This window comes from Tachyglossus aculeatus, chromosome 2 (genome assembly GCF_015852505.1).
Source record: "Tachyglossus aculeatus isolate mTacAcu1 chromosome 2, mTacAcu1.pri, whole genome shotgun sequence".
In the NCBI taxonomy this organism is placed as follows: Eukaryota; Metazoa; Chordata; class Mammalia; order Monotremata; family Tachyglossidae; genus Tachyglossus; species Tachyglossus aculeatus.
The window spans coordinates 97,738,766-97,752,568 of NC_052067.1; the positions used below are offsets into that span (position 1 = coordinate 97,738,766).

Consider the following 13,803-nt stretch of genomic DNA (forward strand, 5'->3'; position numbering starts at 1 on the left):
AGGAAAAGGGTTTTTTTTGGGGGGGGGGGTCAGATTTTTTCAAAATACCCAGCAGAAGTAACAGCATTTATTACGTGCTTTGAGCATGCCAAGCACAATACCAAATGCTCATTGTTTACAGGGCAGTGTACTAGATGCTTAGGAAATATGTAAAGAAGTAAAAGAATGTAAGTTCTGCCCTCCAGAACTGAAAAAAAAATCATAGGTTCTCAGTCTAATACTAGTAGATTTCAGATGCTGAAACCTGTTTATAGCAAGGGGGAAATCGAAGGTGGATTTCTGAAGGAAATCTTTCCCTAAAGTACTCCAGAAAGGTATGGTAATAGAGATATATGTAGAGGTGGCTTACATGCACGTGCCTATCAAAATAACCACCTGTTTCAACTGAGGGAATCATAGTTTCAGTTTTGCAATGGAACCAGCAGTGGCCTGGTTGATAAAGCAAGGAAATCCTATTTTCTTGGATATAGATGATAAGGATGACTAGCTAACAAAGAGCAAATGAGTTATGGCATTGGAGTAGATCACACTGTCCCTTTTAATCACTAGGGTAAGCAGTGTGGCCTAGTGGAGAGTTAGAGGTCCTGGGTTCACTACTTGTCCGCTCTGTGACCTGGGGCAAGTCACCTAACTTCTCTGTGCCTCAGTTATCTCATCTGCAAAATGGAAATTCAATACCTATTCTCACTCCTACTTAGGATGTGAGCCCCATGTGGGACCTAGTTATCTTGTGTCTACACCAGCACTTAGTACAGGGCTTGGCACATATAAGTACTTAGCAAGTACCACATGAGAAGCAGTGTGGCTTAGCAGAAAGAGCCCGGGCTTGGGAGTCAGAGGTCATGGGTTCTAATCCCTGCTCCACCGCTTGTCAGCTGTGTGACTTTGGGCAAGTCACTTAAATTCTTTGTGCCTCAGTTACCTCATCTGTAAAATGGGGATTAAGACTGTGAGCCCCACTTGGGACAACCTGATTACCTTGTATCTACCTCAGCGCTTAGAACAGTTCTTTGCACTTACTATACCATACCATACCACATCACAAGTACCATAATAATCATTATTATTATTATTTTAACTATTCTAGAATTTAAACTAAACCAAAAATACCAAGACTAGCTTAAATGCCCTTGCCCAATTGCTGGACTTTGTAGGGACCATTCTGGTCACACAAATTTTAAGGGCTGCCTTCTTTACAACAGGATAGAAAGATAGCGAATACACTGAAGTACATGCTGTCGAGGTTACTGTTGGAAGAGTGTTTGTTTGATAATGGCAATGACTTTCAGTATTCTAAAGTTATCCAAGCTATGCAAGAGAATATTATAGCCAGAGACTTGTGGTTCTAAGGCATCAAGCCATTATTTTACTGCAGGAAGGTGGATTTGAAGACCTGGGAATCCATCATCTAGAAATCAAGGGGCTGTCCATTTTGAGATCCTTTGTGGCAAATAGATACAGCATGAGAAGCAGTGTAAAGCACGGGCTTAGGAGTCAGAAGGACCCGGGTTCTAATTTCTGTTCTGCCACGTTTCTGCTGTGTGGTGCAGGGCAAGTCACTTCAATGCTCTGTGCCTATTACCTCATCTGTAAAATGGGACTGTGAGCCCCATGTGGGACAAGGACTGCGTCCAACCTAAATTGGCTTGTGTCTATCCCAGCACTTAGAACAGTGTGTGGCACATAGTAAGTGCTTAACAAATACCATTATTATTATTAATGGGGTAGCAGGACCATGGAGGGGAATGATGAGGCAGGGGATGTCTCTTGGAGGTGATGACTTTCTGGAAGCTCCTTGGAGGATGGAGAGAAAGGCTTGAGCAGCATGGTTCAGAGGCAGGGGAATTACGAGCGAGGTACATATAGGTTTGCTTGGGAGGAGCCAAGAGTGTGAGCTGGAGTGTTTGGGAGAAGACAGTGGATAAGTACAGGAAATAGCTGGCAAAAACAGTGCCTCAAACATTTTAAGCATTTAATGTCAATACTGGAAGACAAAGGAGTTGAATCAAATGCTATAAAATGGAAGCAAATAAACATTAAATGAACATAGTGAGGAATTTTTGCTTTAGGCTATTGCTGTTGATCTTGGCCACCTATATTCCAGGAAGAGAAAAATCAATGATCTGTTTTTTCCACTCTCCAGTTCTACACTGAACCAGACATTTGACAGGAATTCCTGGAGTTTGTTCCAGTAGTATATTCCTAGCAAGACTGATTTGTTTAAATGAGGGACGCTTTCTGCTTCAGACAATCCCAAAGGGCTGCAGGATGAGGCCACGGTTCTCCTTTCAAACACATCCACACCAGGAGTTTCCCATCAAGGACCTTGGATTTGCCAATTGATCCCCAACCCGAGAAAATAAACTACTCCAATCAACTCATTTATTGCATTTACTGAGCGCTTGCTGTGTGCAGCTCACTATACTAAGTGCCTGGGAGAGTGCAATATAACAGAGTTGGTAGACTTGTTCCCTGCCCAAAATGAGTCTACACTCTACAGATTCTTTGTATCTAATTTTTTAAATGATATTTGTTAATTACTATGCCACGCACTGTTCGAAGTGCTGGGGCAGATGCAAGATAATTGGGTTGGACACAGACCCTGTCCCACATAAAGCTCACAGTCTTAATCTCCATTTTATAGATGAGGGAACTGAGGCACAGAGAAGTTAAGTGAACTGCCCAATGTCACACAGCAGACAAGTGGCAGAGCCAGGATTAGAACCCATGACCTTCTGCTGCCTAGGCCCATGCTCTATCCACTAGGCCAGGCTGCTTCTTTACCCACTTCGGCATGTGTAGAGCTGTTCATTTAATGTTTATTTGCTTCCATTTTATGGCATTTTTTTCTACTCCTTTGTCTTCCAGTACTGACATCAAATGCTTAAAACGTGTGAGGCACTGTATTAATTGTTCGTGTAAACAATACTTTAGGATTAATTCAGACAGGGCCACTGATTAATGGGGAGCTCACAATCTAAAAGTCAGAGAACAGGCGAAGGGAAAAAATAGGCAAAAACAATCCACCACGCCACAACAGGAACAGCTCTAGTAAAAGATTCTAGTTCAATTCCTCCTTTCCTCAGAGCTCGAGTCCAGGCTGTCCTGTGGACTATGTCATAACTTCCCCAGCAGAAGTTGGGAAAAATTACTTGCCTCCCGTGATACTGTGGGAGAGGAGTAAGGAGGCTTTCACGATGCCAAGTGGGAGCTCCAGTCCTCATAAATCAATTTAGATGCTGTGTATTTGGAAATTGGTGTCAACATAACCCCCTTTCCCTTAGATTGTATGCTCCTTGAGTGCAGGGACCACACTTTTAGTCAGTTCCTCAAGAGGCTAATGTTCTGCTCCGACACAGGCATTACTCAGTAATTGCTGTTGATAATGATAAAGAATCTCAACAGAGCTACTGATAGAAGGACCAGTTCACTTAGTGAATGATATATTACAGTGGGGAAAAAGGACCATCATATGATTTGTTCCAGTGCAGGACCTCTAACTTTGACGTTGTAGTGGCCCCATAAACACCCAGAAGGGTATTTAAAAGAAACAGAAAGGAAAAACAGTTGAAATTTAATCTTATTTTTCATTGAAAGAAATCAGCAAGCTGGGTGTATCCCATACTGAATCCAAATCTTGATCATAGCCAAGAAGACTTAAAAAATAAACCAATTTTTTTTAGTGGATCCCATCAAAATTCAATGCTGGAATACCTAATTCTGTCGATCCTATAATTTAGTTTGTTCAGTTGAATGACTACATGTACCTAGGCTCAAATAAATGCAACTGCTACAACTGCATTTCATATCTACAGTAAGGGTAAACCTATGGGTTTTTTCTTTTTCTATCTGAAGATTTCTTAGAGGGAACTTCAAAATTATTCCTTCCATTAGAGCTTCTTCCACCCATGAGATAGAAACTTAGTATTGGCCCAGTTAATTGAATCACTGTTCCAACCCTTGAATATAAGTAAAACTACAATTTTGATAGCAGTCATAGCGGAGAAGCGGATCAAAGGATTAAAGGCCCTGGGATCTGAGCCTTCACTGACAAGGATTTTCTATACCTAACTTGTGTTCACCCAAATCCTCAATCCAAAGAGAGATCAGACTCCATGGGTGAAGATCAGGAGGGCAGAGCACGGGCTTGGGAGTCATAGGTCATGGGTTCTAATCCCGGCTCCTCCACTTGTCTGCTGTGACCTTGGGCAAGTCACTTAACTTCTCTGTGCCTCAGTTACCTCATCTGTAAATGGGGATTCAGACTTTGAGCCCTACGTGGGACAACCTGATAACCTTGTATCTACCCCAGTGCTTAGAACAGTGCTTGGCACATAGTAAGTGCTTAACAAATACCATCATTATCATTATTATTATTAGAACAGGCTTAAAGGGTCATATCAGATGAGCAGCTCCTTCTCTCTTTTAACCGTACATATTTAGGCAAGGCAGTTTCTGAGCGCATTTAGCTAAGTGGCTCATAAATTACGTCGTGTTCTGCTATGAGAAACCAGGATGAATATTGCCAAGTTCCATTTCAGCACATTTTATAGGAGGCGGGGTGACTCTGGTGGCAGTTTTTAGGAACGTGCCAGTAAGCAGTGATTAACAAGGGAGCCAGCTGCCCCCGTCATTTTTGCTTCCCTTATTGTTGGGATTTGACCCAAGCTTAAGAAACTGCAAAGTGACAGATTTTAATGGATTGACTTATTTCGACAACCTCTGACTCACCTTTCTACACTGGATAAGGAATCTATCATCTGATCCCACGGTGAAGCTCTCACACACCTTTCGAGAAAGTTAGGTTACCTGTCGTGGTAAGTTGGGTTTTCTGAAAATGTGTGACCAGGCCAGGTGACAACAGTTACCCATCTTCCCCGTGGGTAGCCTACACTCTGACTGATCTTTCATTCATTCCATTCATTCAATCGTATTTATCAAGCACTTCCTGAGTGTGGAATACTGTACTAAGCTACAGAAGCGTTCTGGGCATGTCACCCCCCTCCTCAAAAATCTCCAATGGTTGCCTGTCAACCTTTGCATGAAGCAAAAACTCCTCACTATCGGATTCAAAGCTCTCCATCACCTTGCCCCCTTCTACCTCACTTCCCTTCTCTCCTTCTACAGCCCAGCCTGCACACTCTGCTCCTATGCCACCGCTAACCTCCTCACCTCCTCATTCTCACCTGTCCCACCATCAACCCCTGGCCCACTTCCTATCTCTGGCCTGGCCTGGAATGCCCTCCCTCCTCACATCCGCCAAACTAGCTCTCTTCCCCCCTTCAAAGCCCTACTGACAGCTCACCTCTTCCAGGAGGCCTTCCCAGACTGAGCCCCCCTTTTCCTCTGCTCTACCCCCTTCCCTGCCCCACAGCACTAGTGTATATTTTTGTACATATTTATTATTTTATTTATTTTATTAATGATATGTATATATCTATAATTCTGTTAATTTTGATGCTATTGATGCCTGTCTACTTGTTTTGTTTTGTTGTCTGTCTCCCTCCTTCTAGGCTGTGAACCCATTGTTGTGTAGGGATTATCTCTGTTTGCTGCCGAATTGTACTTTCCAAGTGGTTAGTACAGTGCTCTGCACGCAGTAAGCGCTCAGTAACTACGACTGAATGAATGAATGAATAAGCTCTCTGGGGAGTACAATATAAGGAGACACATTCCCTGATTTCAGGTCAGACGTCTTTCTTGGTGGGTCTTCAGGCTCCTGGAACAGATACCAGCTGATCATTTGGCAGAGATGTTCATTTTTGGAGGATGTAGGTTTCAGTAAATATCCCAGAGTTTAGTCATGACAGGACAGATGCCATGCCTTACAGCATGCTCCCAAATTATTTGGAGGAAATTATTCTATTATTTACAGTCATTAGATATTTGGGGGTTTTATATATATATATATATATATATATATATATATATATATATATGTGTGTGTGTGTGTGTGTGTGTGTGTGTGTGTGTGTGTGTGTGTGTGTGTGTGTGTGTGTGTGTGTGTGTGTGTGTGTGTGTTCATTCCATTCCATTATAGTTATTGAGTGCTTACTGTGTTCAGAGCATTATACAAGTGCTTGGGAGAATACAGTATTACAATAAACATATTCCCTGCCCACAATGAGCTATGTATATACATGTATATGTGTATTTTTTCATTCATTCATTCAGCCCTATTTATTGAGCACTCACTATGTGCAGAACACTGTACTAAGCCCTTGGGAGAGTTTTGTCTTATGCTGTCGAGTCATTTCCAACCCAAAGCTATTCCATGGACACATCTCTCCCAGAACACCCCACCTCCATCTGCAATCATTCCGGTAGCGGATCCGTAGAGTTTTCTTGGTAAAAATACAGAGGTGGTTTAGCACTGCCTCCTTCCACACAGTAAACTTGAGTCTCTGCCGTCGACTCTCTCTCATGCCGCTGCTGCCCAGCACCGTTGAGTTTTGACTTGTAGCAGATTGTCTTCCACTCACTAGCCACTGCCCAAGCTAGGAATGGAATGGGTAGGCATCTGCTTGACTCTCCCTCCCAAAGCTGAGACTGGTAGAGAACTGGAAACTCTCCATGTGTGATCCTAAGAGGGGTGGGAGAGTATTATGTAACAAACAGACATATTCTCTGCCCACAATGAGCTTACAGTCTAGGTATATGTACAGTCTTATGTATGTAGTCCCAGATGTGAAAAGAAATGAAATGAAAATGCAAGCTCTTTCGATGATAAAAACACGAAATGTCTATTTCTTTTGATGATTAAAAACACAAAATGTGGACATCTTTTTGGATTTTGAACTTACGAGACTGTCTAAAGATCCTTTCATTTTGACCCTGTGTTTGTACATCAAATCTGGCATTATTTATTGGACTTATTCTCTGCGGAGAGCATGCTAGTAAATTTTTGGAAGAATATACGAGCAGTGAAAGATGGAACCTTAAAATCTGATGGGGGAGATGAAACCATATTTTATCTAGTTAGGTGGAGAAATGAAATGGAAAGATGGAAAATCAGTCATTTGTAATTATTGAGCACTTACCGTATGCAGAGCAGTGTACTAAGTGTTGGGAAAGTACAGCATTATAGAGTTGGTGACAGTTTTTTGGTTTTTGTTTTTTTAATGGTATTTGTTAAGTGTGTACAATGTGGAAAACACTGTTATAAACGCCGGGGTAGATAAAATTAATTAGGGCAGACAGAGTCCCTGTCCTGGATTAAATAGACCAAAATGAGTTTGAAGAGCACCTTGCAAGCAATGCCAAAACTAACAGTAAAAGACTCTTTGAATATATTAAAATGAGGAAGGCAGGTGGGCCACTTTGTGACTGTGGTGCTGACAGAGGTTTTACAGTTGGAAAGATTGTCAGTGGATTTCTTGGATTCTTTAACTCAATCTTTAATGAAGGTGATGTTAGGGCAGTCCCTGAGTCAGATTTTTTTTTAGTAGTAAACAGGATAGAAGAAGATTAATTAAATTGCACTAACTTCGGGGAATGGTTTAGCCCACATTCATAAACTGAATGTAAAGCCCATTGGGACTGGATGCCATTTGCTTGATAAATCTGAAGGCAGTCAGGGTGGAAATGGCAGAATTTCTGGAAAAATTGCATAACCTGTTACTACAGTTGAATGGGAGGAATGGCAGATTGCCATTGTAACTCCTGACCTCTCAGAAAAGTTGCAAAGATGATCCTGAGAATTATAGAATCATACCGTTAAGAAAAGTTCCAGAGATGATTCTGAGAATTATAACTATAGAATTAGATCACTTCTTTGCCTGGCAAACTGGGAGGATTCCTAATCAAAGAAGGATCAGAGAGCATTTAGAAAACCACAAGTGTTTGGAGAAGTCATTGTGGTGTCTGAAAGGGGAAGTAAGTCTGTTGGAGTTCTTGGAAGAAATCAATAAGTACAGAGATAGAATTGTACCAAAGGGTAAGCAGTGTGGCCCAATGGAAAGAGAAAGGGCCTGACGTTCAGAAAGTCTGGGTTCTAATCTCTGCTCTGCCACTTGTTTGCTGAGTGACCTTGAACAAGTCACTCAACTTTTTTGTGCTCCAGTTTCCTCATCTGTAAAATGAAGATTAAATCTTACTCAATCAATCAATCAATCAATCATATTTATTGAGCGCTTACTGTGTGCAGAGCACTGTACTAAGCGCTTGGGAAGTACAAGTTGGCAACATATAGAGACAGTCCCTACACAACAGTGGGCTCACAGTCTAGAAGGGGGAGACAGAGAGCAAAACCAAACATATTAACAAAATAAAATAAATAGAATAGATATATACAAGTAAAATAAATAAATAGAGTAATAAATATGTACAAACATAAATACATATATACTCCTACCTAGAGCCTTTTGTTGGACGGGTTGTGTCCAATCTGAATATCTTTTGTCTACCCCAGCACTTAGTCCAATGCTTTGCACACAGTAAGCATTGAGCAAATACCATTATCATGTTTTAAACTGATTATTAATAATAATAATTTGTTTAGAACTGCTTAAGGCTTTTAACCAAGTTTCCACTCCAGAGGCTGTAAGCCAACCAAGTAATGTTTTTAAGTGGACATAGTGGTCTGGTGAGAAAAAAGACAATTAACTTAAAGATAGGAAAAATATACATAGTGGTTTCCACCAAGGAGCAATGCTTGGATTGGTTTTGTTTAGCATTGTTTTTTTAAGTGATCTAAGAGAGGAAGTTTGCACTAGCCCTAGTTTGCTGTCGGCAGGATGTTAAACCTACCAGTCAATAGTGCTTACTGAGCGTTTACTGCATGCAGAGCACTGTACTAAACGCCTGGTAGAGTACAGTACAGTGGAGTTGGCTCCCAGCCCACAAGGAGCTGATAATGATTGCCTAGTTTTTACAAGTATCCTGTGATTCTACTCTTAGCGGTGAGGGTGGACCACTGATGTGAGCCTATCAATCAATCAATCAAATTTATTGAGTGCTTACTGCATGCAGTGAACTGTACTAAGCGCTTGGGAGAGTACAGTATAACAGACACATTCCCTGGCTACAATAAGCCTGCAGATATTAATATAAATAAATTACAGGTATTTAGATAAGTGCTGTGGGGCTGAGGGAGGGGTGAATAAAGGGAGCAAATGCAAAGGTGATATAGAAGGGAGTGGGAGAAGAGGAAATGAAGGATGCTAGCTAGCATACTAGCAAACTGGTATGCTAATGTTTGTTTGAAGTGGCTAATGAACAGTCTATGTTGGACGTTTGCTAAGATTTGATTGCGTTTATGACTGCAGCCCTGTTCACAGAGATCATTGGATACATTTTCTGCAGGAAGCTACCAATGCAACCAAAAGTTTTATATCCTTACTGTCCACTCCGCCCCCCCCCCCCCAAAAAAAAACGATGGATCTTCCGGGAATCTTCCCAGTTTTCCATCTAATGTTCTTCCATTCTAGAGTTTTCTTTTCACCATTTGCCTTTAGAGATGATCCTTTGATGTTAATTTGATGATGTTCTCAAAAAGTAACATAACAGAAAGAATAGAGGTCTGCTATTTCTTGGTTCTGTGGGGAAATAACCATGAGAGGTAGCTTGCTGGATGGAGAGGAAATAACAACCATTCATGTCAGGGTATCTCAAGGGACAATTGCTTCTTATATGGGCGATCTAGAGTGTTTAAGCCAAAGCCACTATTGTTCAACCTCTCATACCAGTGATGTCCAAATAATTATCCAAAGTGTCCACTTAATTCTAATTAGATTGTGCCACTACCTCTGAAAGCATCTAATTTCAAGCATTAATTACCCTCTAAGGTTTTTATGACTTCTTTTTTTTCTCTTTGCTTTACATCCTGTAAGACTGAAACTAATTGGAGGCCATTTCAATGAGAAAGCAAAGAGTGAATTTTTAATTAACTACCTCAATGAAACAGTAATGCAGGGCAAGTTTTCTAAAGGAAACAAAAAAGGTTTCAGCTACAGTGATTGTATTCAAAGAAGTTGATATCCTCGCCTCTTACATACCTGCGGACAGTTCACAGGAAACAGAAAGAGTTGGTAATTATTCCAGGACTTTATAATCACTGCAGGTGAGTGAGTGGCAGAGTATCACTTGAGATCATTAAATTTCCTTACAAAAAGCTTCAGATCAAGATGGTCCTCAAGACCCAGAATACTTGAACTAATTAATGTTGATTGTGTGCTTTAAATAGCCAATGAAGTTAGCTGGACAGGGGAATAGTTTATAATAATTGGATTTTTCTTAAGCACTTTATTATGTGCCAAGCACTGCAATAAGAAATGAGGTAGACATAAGATAATCAGGTTCCACATGGAATTCACAGTCTAAGGAGGGAGAAAGGTAAGGTTTGCATATGAGGGAACTGATCACAGGGAAGTTAAGGAACTTTCCCAAGGTGATACAGCAGTTAAGTGGCAGAGCTGGAATTAGAACCCAGGACCTCTGACTCCCATGCCTCCTCTCCTTCCATTAAGCTATGTTGCTTCCCTAGTATCTGACTCTGTGGCCTTCTTGTGTGAGAACAGTAAGAGTTAGTGATTCTCCTCTAACAGAATAGGTAGGCCTGCGGAGGTAACAATCTGGATCCAGGGAATGGTGGATCATTAGCTCATACCCTTGTTAGCCTGAAGTAAGAGATCATTAAGTAATCTGGAATATTTCAAGTGTGTGTGGGTTTCTGAAGACCGCCATACCTTTTGGGAGTGCTGCCACAGTAGTGGCTATTGGCGTGAGCAAGAAGAGGCCATCCTCCAAAACTTTTCTTAAGGCCCCTAGTTTTTTTGTTTTGTTTTTTTTTTATTGAGAAAGGGAAAACATGTGCCCAAGCTAAGTGGTTAATAGCTTCATAACCCCCATTTTTCTCAACTCCATGCATTACTCAGTCCCCTAGCAGCCTCTGCTTTTTCACTCTCCCAAACAAGTTAAACAACACTGAGTCCTTCTAGACTGTGAGCCCGCTGTTGGGTAGAGACTATCTCTATATGTTGCCAACTTGTGCTTCCCAAGTGCTTAGTACAGTGCTCTGCACACAGTAAGCGTTCAATAAATATGATTGAATGAATGAATGAACACCTCTCTAGTCCCAAGGAGACTGTCACAGACTAGGGAGTCAGAAGGACATGGGTTCTAATCACGGTTCTACCACTTGTCTGCTGTGTAACCTTTGGCAAGTCACTTAACTTTTCTGTGCCTCACTGTTTCATCTGTAAAATAGGGATCAAGTCTGTGAGCCCCATGTGGGACAAGGACTGTGTCCAATCTGGGTTGTATCTACCCCAGCGCTTACTACAGAATCTGGTACATGTAAGGGCTTAACAGCTATGATAAGAAAAAATTGAAGTTGTGAGTAATTCTAGAACTGTCGTGGATTTTGAAAGGTGTTTTTCTATAGCTCAGTGAAATACTGCAGTACAGAAATGCTATTTTCAGATGAGTGACAGTTTTGCAGTAGCCAGTGCTTGGCTAATGTATTGTTTGATTTTTATTCTGTCACAGCTGTATAAGAGCCACTTAAATTTCCACATTTCATAGGAAGCCTGCTTAGAAGTAGTCCATCTCTTCATAGTGCTTTATTGCTCCTTTCTCCTCTATTGCTGTATTGTACTTGTATTGTACTTGTACAATGCTGCATTGTATTTTCCAAACACTTAGTACAGTGCTCTGCACATAGTAAGCGCTGAATAAATATAATTGAATGAATATTGCATGTGTTGCCCCTGCTTCAGCTGTCCTTATGACAAGTAGTGCTTTGGTTTAGAGAAATTAAGAACAGTGTTGGAGAAGTTCATTCATGACGTCGCTTCACTGCCACCACTCGATTTCCACAGTCCAAACCAAATGCCTTAATTGCAAGATGAGGTTTGAGGGGAAATGTAAATTTTTTGACTGTATCAAACTGAAGAAGGGTGCCATAAAAATGAACCTTATCAAACTTTGAGTGGTGGTTTTGAAAACATTGAGTCAACCCTAATCGTTTTTATGTAATAAATTCCGTTTGTCGCTAAAGTATATTTTCACTAAATGTTTTGGATAAAATGCTGTAAGAAAATCAGAAGCATTCTTCATCCCACAATATGGTTCTATATGGATAGAACGTGATGTGATGTTCAAAGAAACGGTTGTGCTTGTGCACACAGTATTAAGCATGGCACATTATACACACTAGCTTTCCTTAAATCAATCAATCAATCAATCAGTGGTATTTATTGAGCACTTACTATGTACAGAGCACTGTACTAAGTATCAATCAGTGGTATTTATTGAGCACTTACTATGTACAGAGCACTGTACTAAGTGCTTGGGAGAGTACAATGCAACAGAATTAGTGGACACATTACCTGTGCATAATGAGGGGTTTATCAAGAATGTAACCTCCCACATAGGAGAAATGAGAACATGTAGAACTAGTAGTTTAGTGGCTTAGTGGAAAGAGCCCAGGCTTCAGAGTCAGAGGTCATGGGTTCTGCTCCCGGCCCTGCCACTTATCAGCTGTGTGACTTTGGGCAAGTCACTTAACTTCCCTGTGCCTCAGTTACCTCATCTGTAAAATGGAGATTAAGTCTGTGAGCCCCATGTAGGACAACCTAATTACCTTGTATCTACCCCAGTGCTTAGAACAGTGCTTGGCACATAGTAAGCACTTATCAAATTCCATCATCATCATTACTATTATTAAAGGATGAATTATTGAAATGGGTTTTGTTAGTCATTTAAAAGAGACCTTTTCAGCTGTTGGAATTGTTTTTCCGAGGAAAGGATTTCCACTGTATTTGATATGCTCTCGTCATAGTTCCAAACTCCACTTTCATCTCTAGGTTCTCCCATTTCTTCCCAAATCTTTTTTAGAGAATATGGAAATGAGAAGCAGTATAGCCTAGTGGATAGGGGACAGGGCCTGGGACTCAGAGGACCTGAGTTCTAATCCCAGCTCTGCCACTTGTCTGCTGTGTGACCTTGGACAAGTCACTTTAACTTGTCTGCGTTTCCACGCCCTCATCTGTAAAATGGAGGTTATGACTGTAAGCCTCATGAGGGACATGGACTGTGTCCAACCCAGTGAGCTTGTATCTACCCCAGTGCTTTGCCCAGTGCCTGACACATAGTAGCACTTAACAAATGTCATTAAAAAATATTTTTACTCATAGCATTTTAACTTCCCAGGGACCCTCCCTCAACTCTGAATCAGCAGTGAACCACAGCAGTTACTGTAATGTTGAAAGTCTTAACCAGAAGGACAGAGAGAAGTGAAAATGTCCAGCATAGCCTTAGCATGTGATAAAATGCTTATTTTTTACAAAAAAAAAAGCTAATTCCTGTTTTCAAAACCCCAGTTGTTCAGATGAACATTACTCCTCCTGTGCTGCTTGGAAAGGTGAAGAGGTGCCATCAGTAGCCATTCAGGTATTATATAAACCTAGGGGGAAGAATTACTGAAAATAAAATAACAGTCCTTACTTTAAGATATTTCTAGTAGCAACTGTTTTTTAAATACAGTTGAAATAAACATTTTAATGTCCTAATCAATCAGTGGTATTTATGTAGTGCATACTGTGTGCAGACTACCGTACTAAGCGCTTAGGATGGTGTAGTGAATAAAGGATGGGCCTGGGAATCAGAAGGTCATGGGTTCTTATCCAGGCTCCACCCCTTGTCTGCTGTGTGGCCTTGGGCAAGTCACTCCACTTCTCTGGGCCTTAGTTACCTCATCTGGAAAATGGGGATTAAGACTGTGAACCTTATATGAGACAGGAACTGTGTCCAACCCGATTTCTTGTATCCACCCCAGCACTTAGTACAGCACCTGGCACATAG

At 41.1% G+C, this 13,803-nt stretch overlaps 1 protein-coding gene and 1 non-coding gene across 3 annotated transcripts in view; one reads left to right on the forward strand and one right to left on the reverse strand.

Moving 5' to 3' along the window:
- Nucleotides 1-13,803, forward strand: part of MAN1A1 (mannosidase alpha class 1A member 1) — a 215,233-nt gene that overhangs the window by 124,142 nt on the left and 77,288 nt on the right. The window lies entirely within an intron of this gene.
- Nucleotides 6,456-6,593, reverse strand: LOC119924818. Its single transcript, XR_005449509.1, has one exon. It is a non-coding gene; the product is annotated as a small nucleolar RNA SNORA7 (small nucleolar RNA).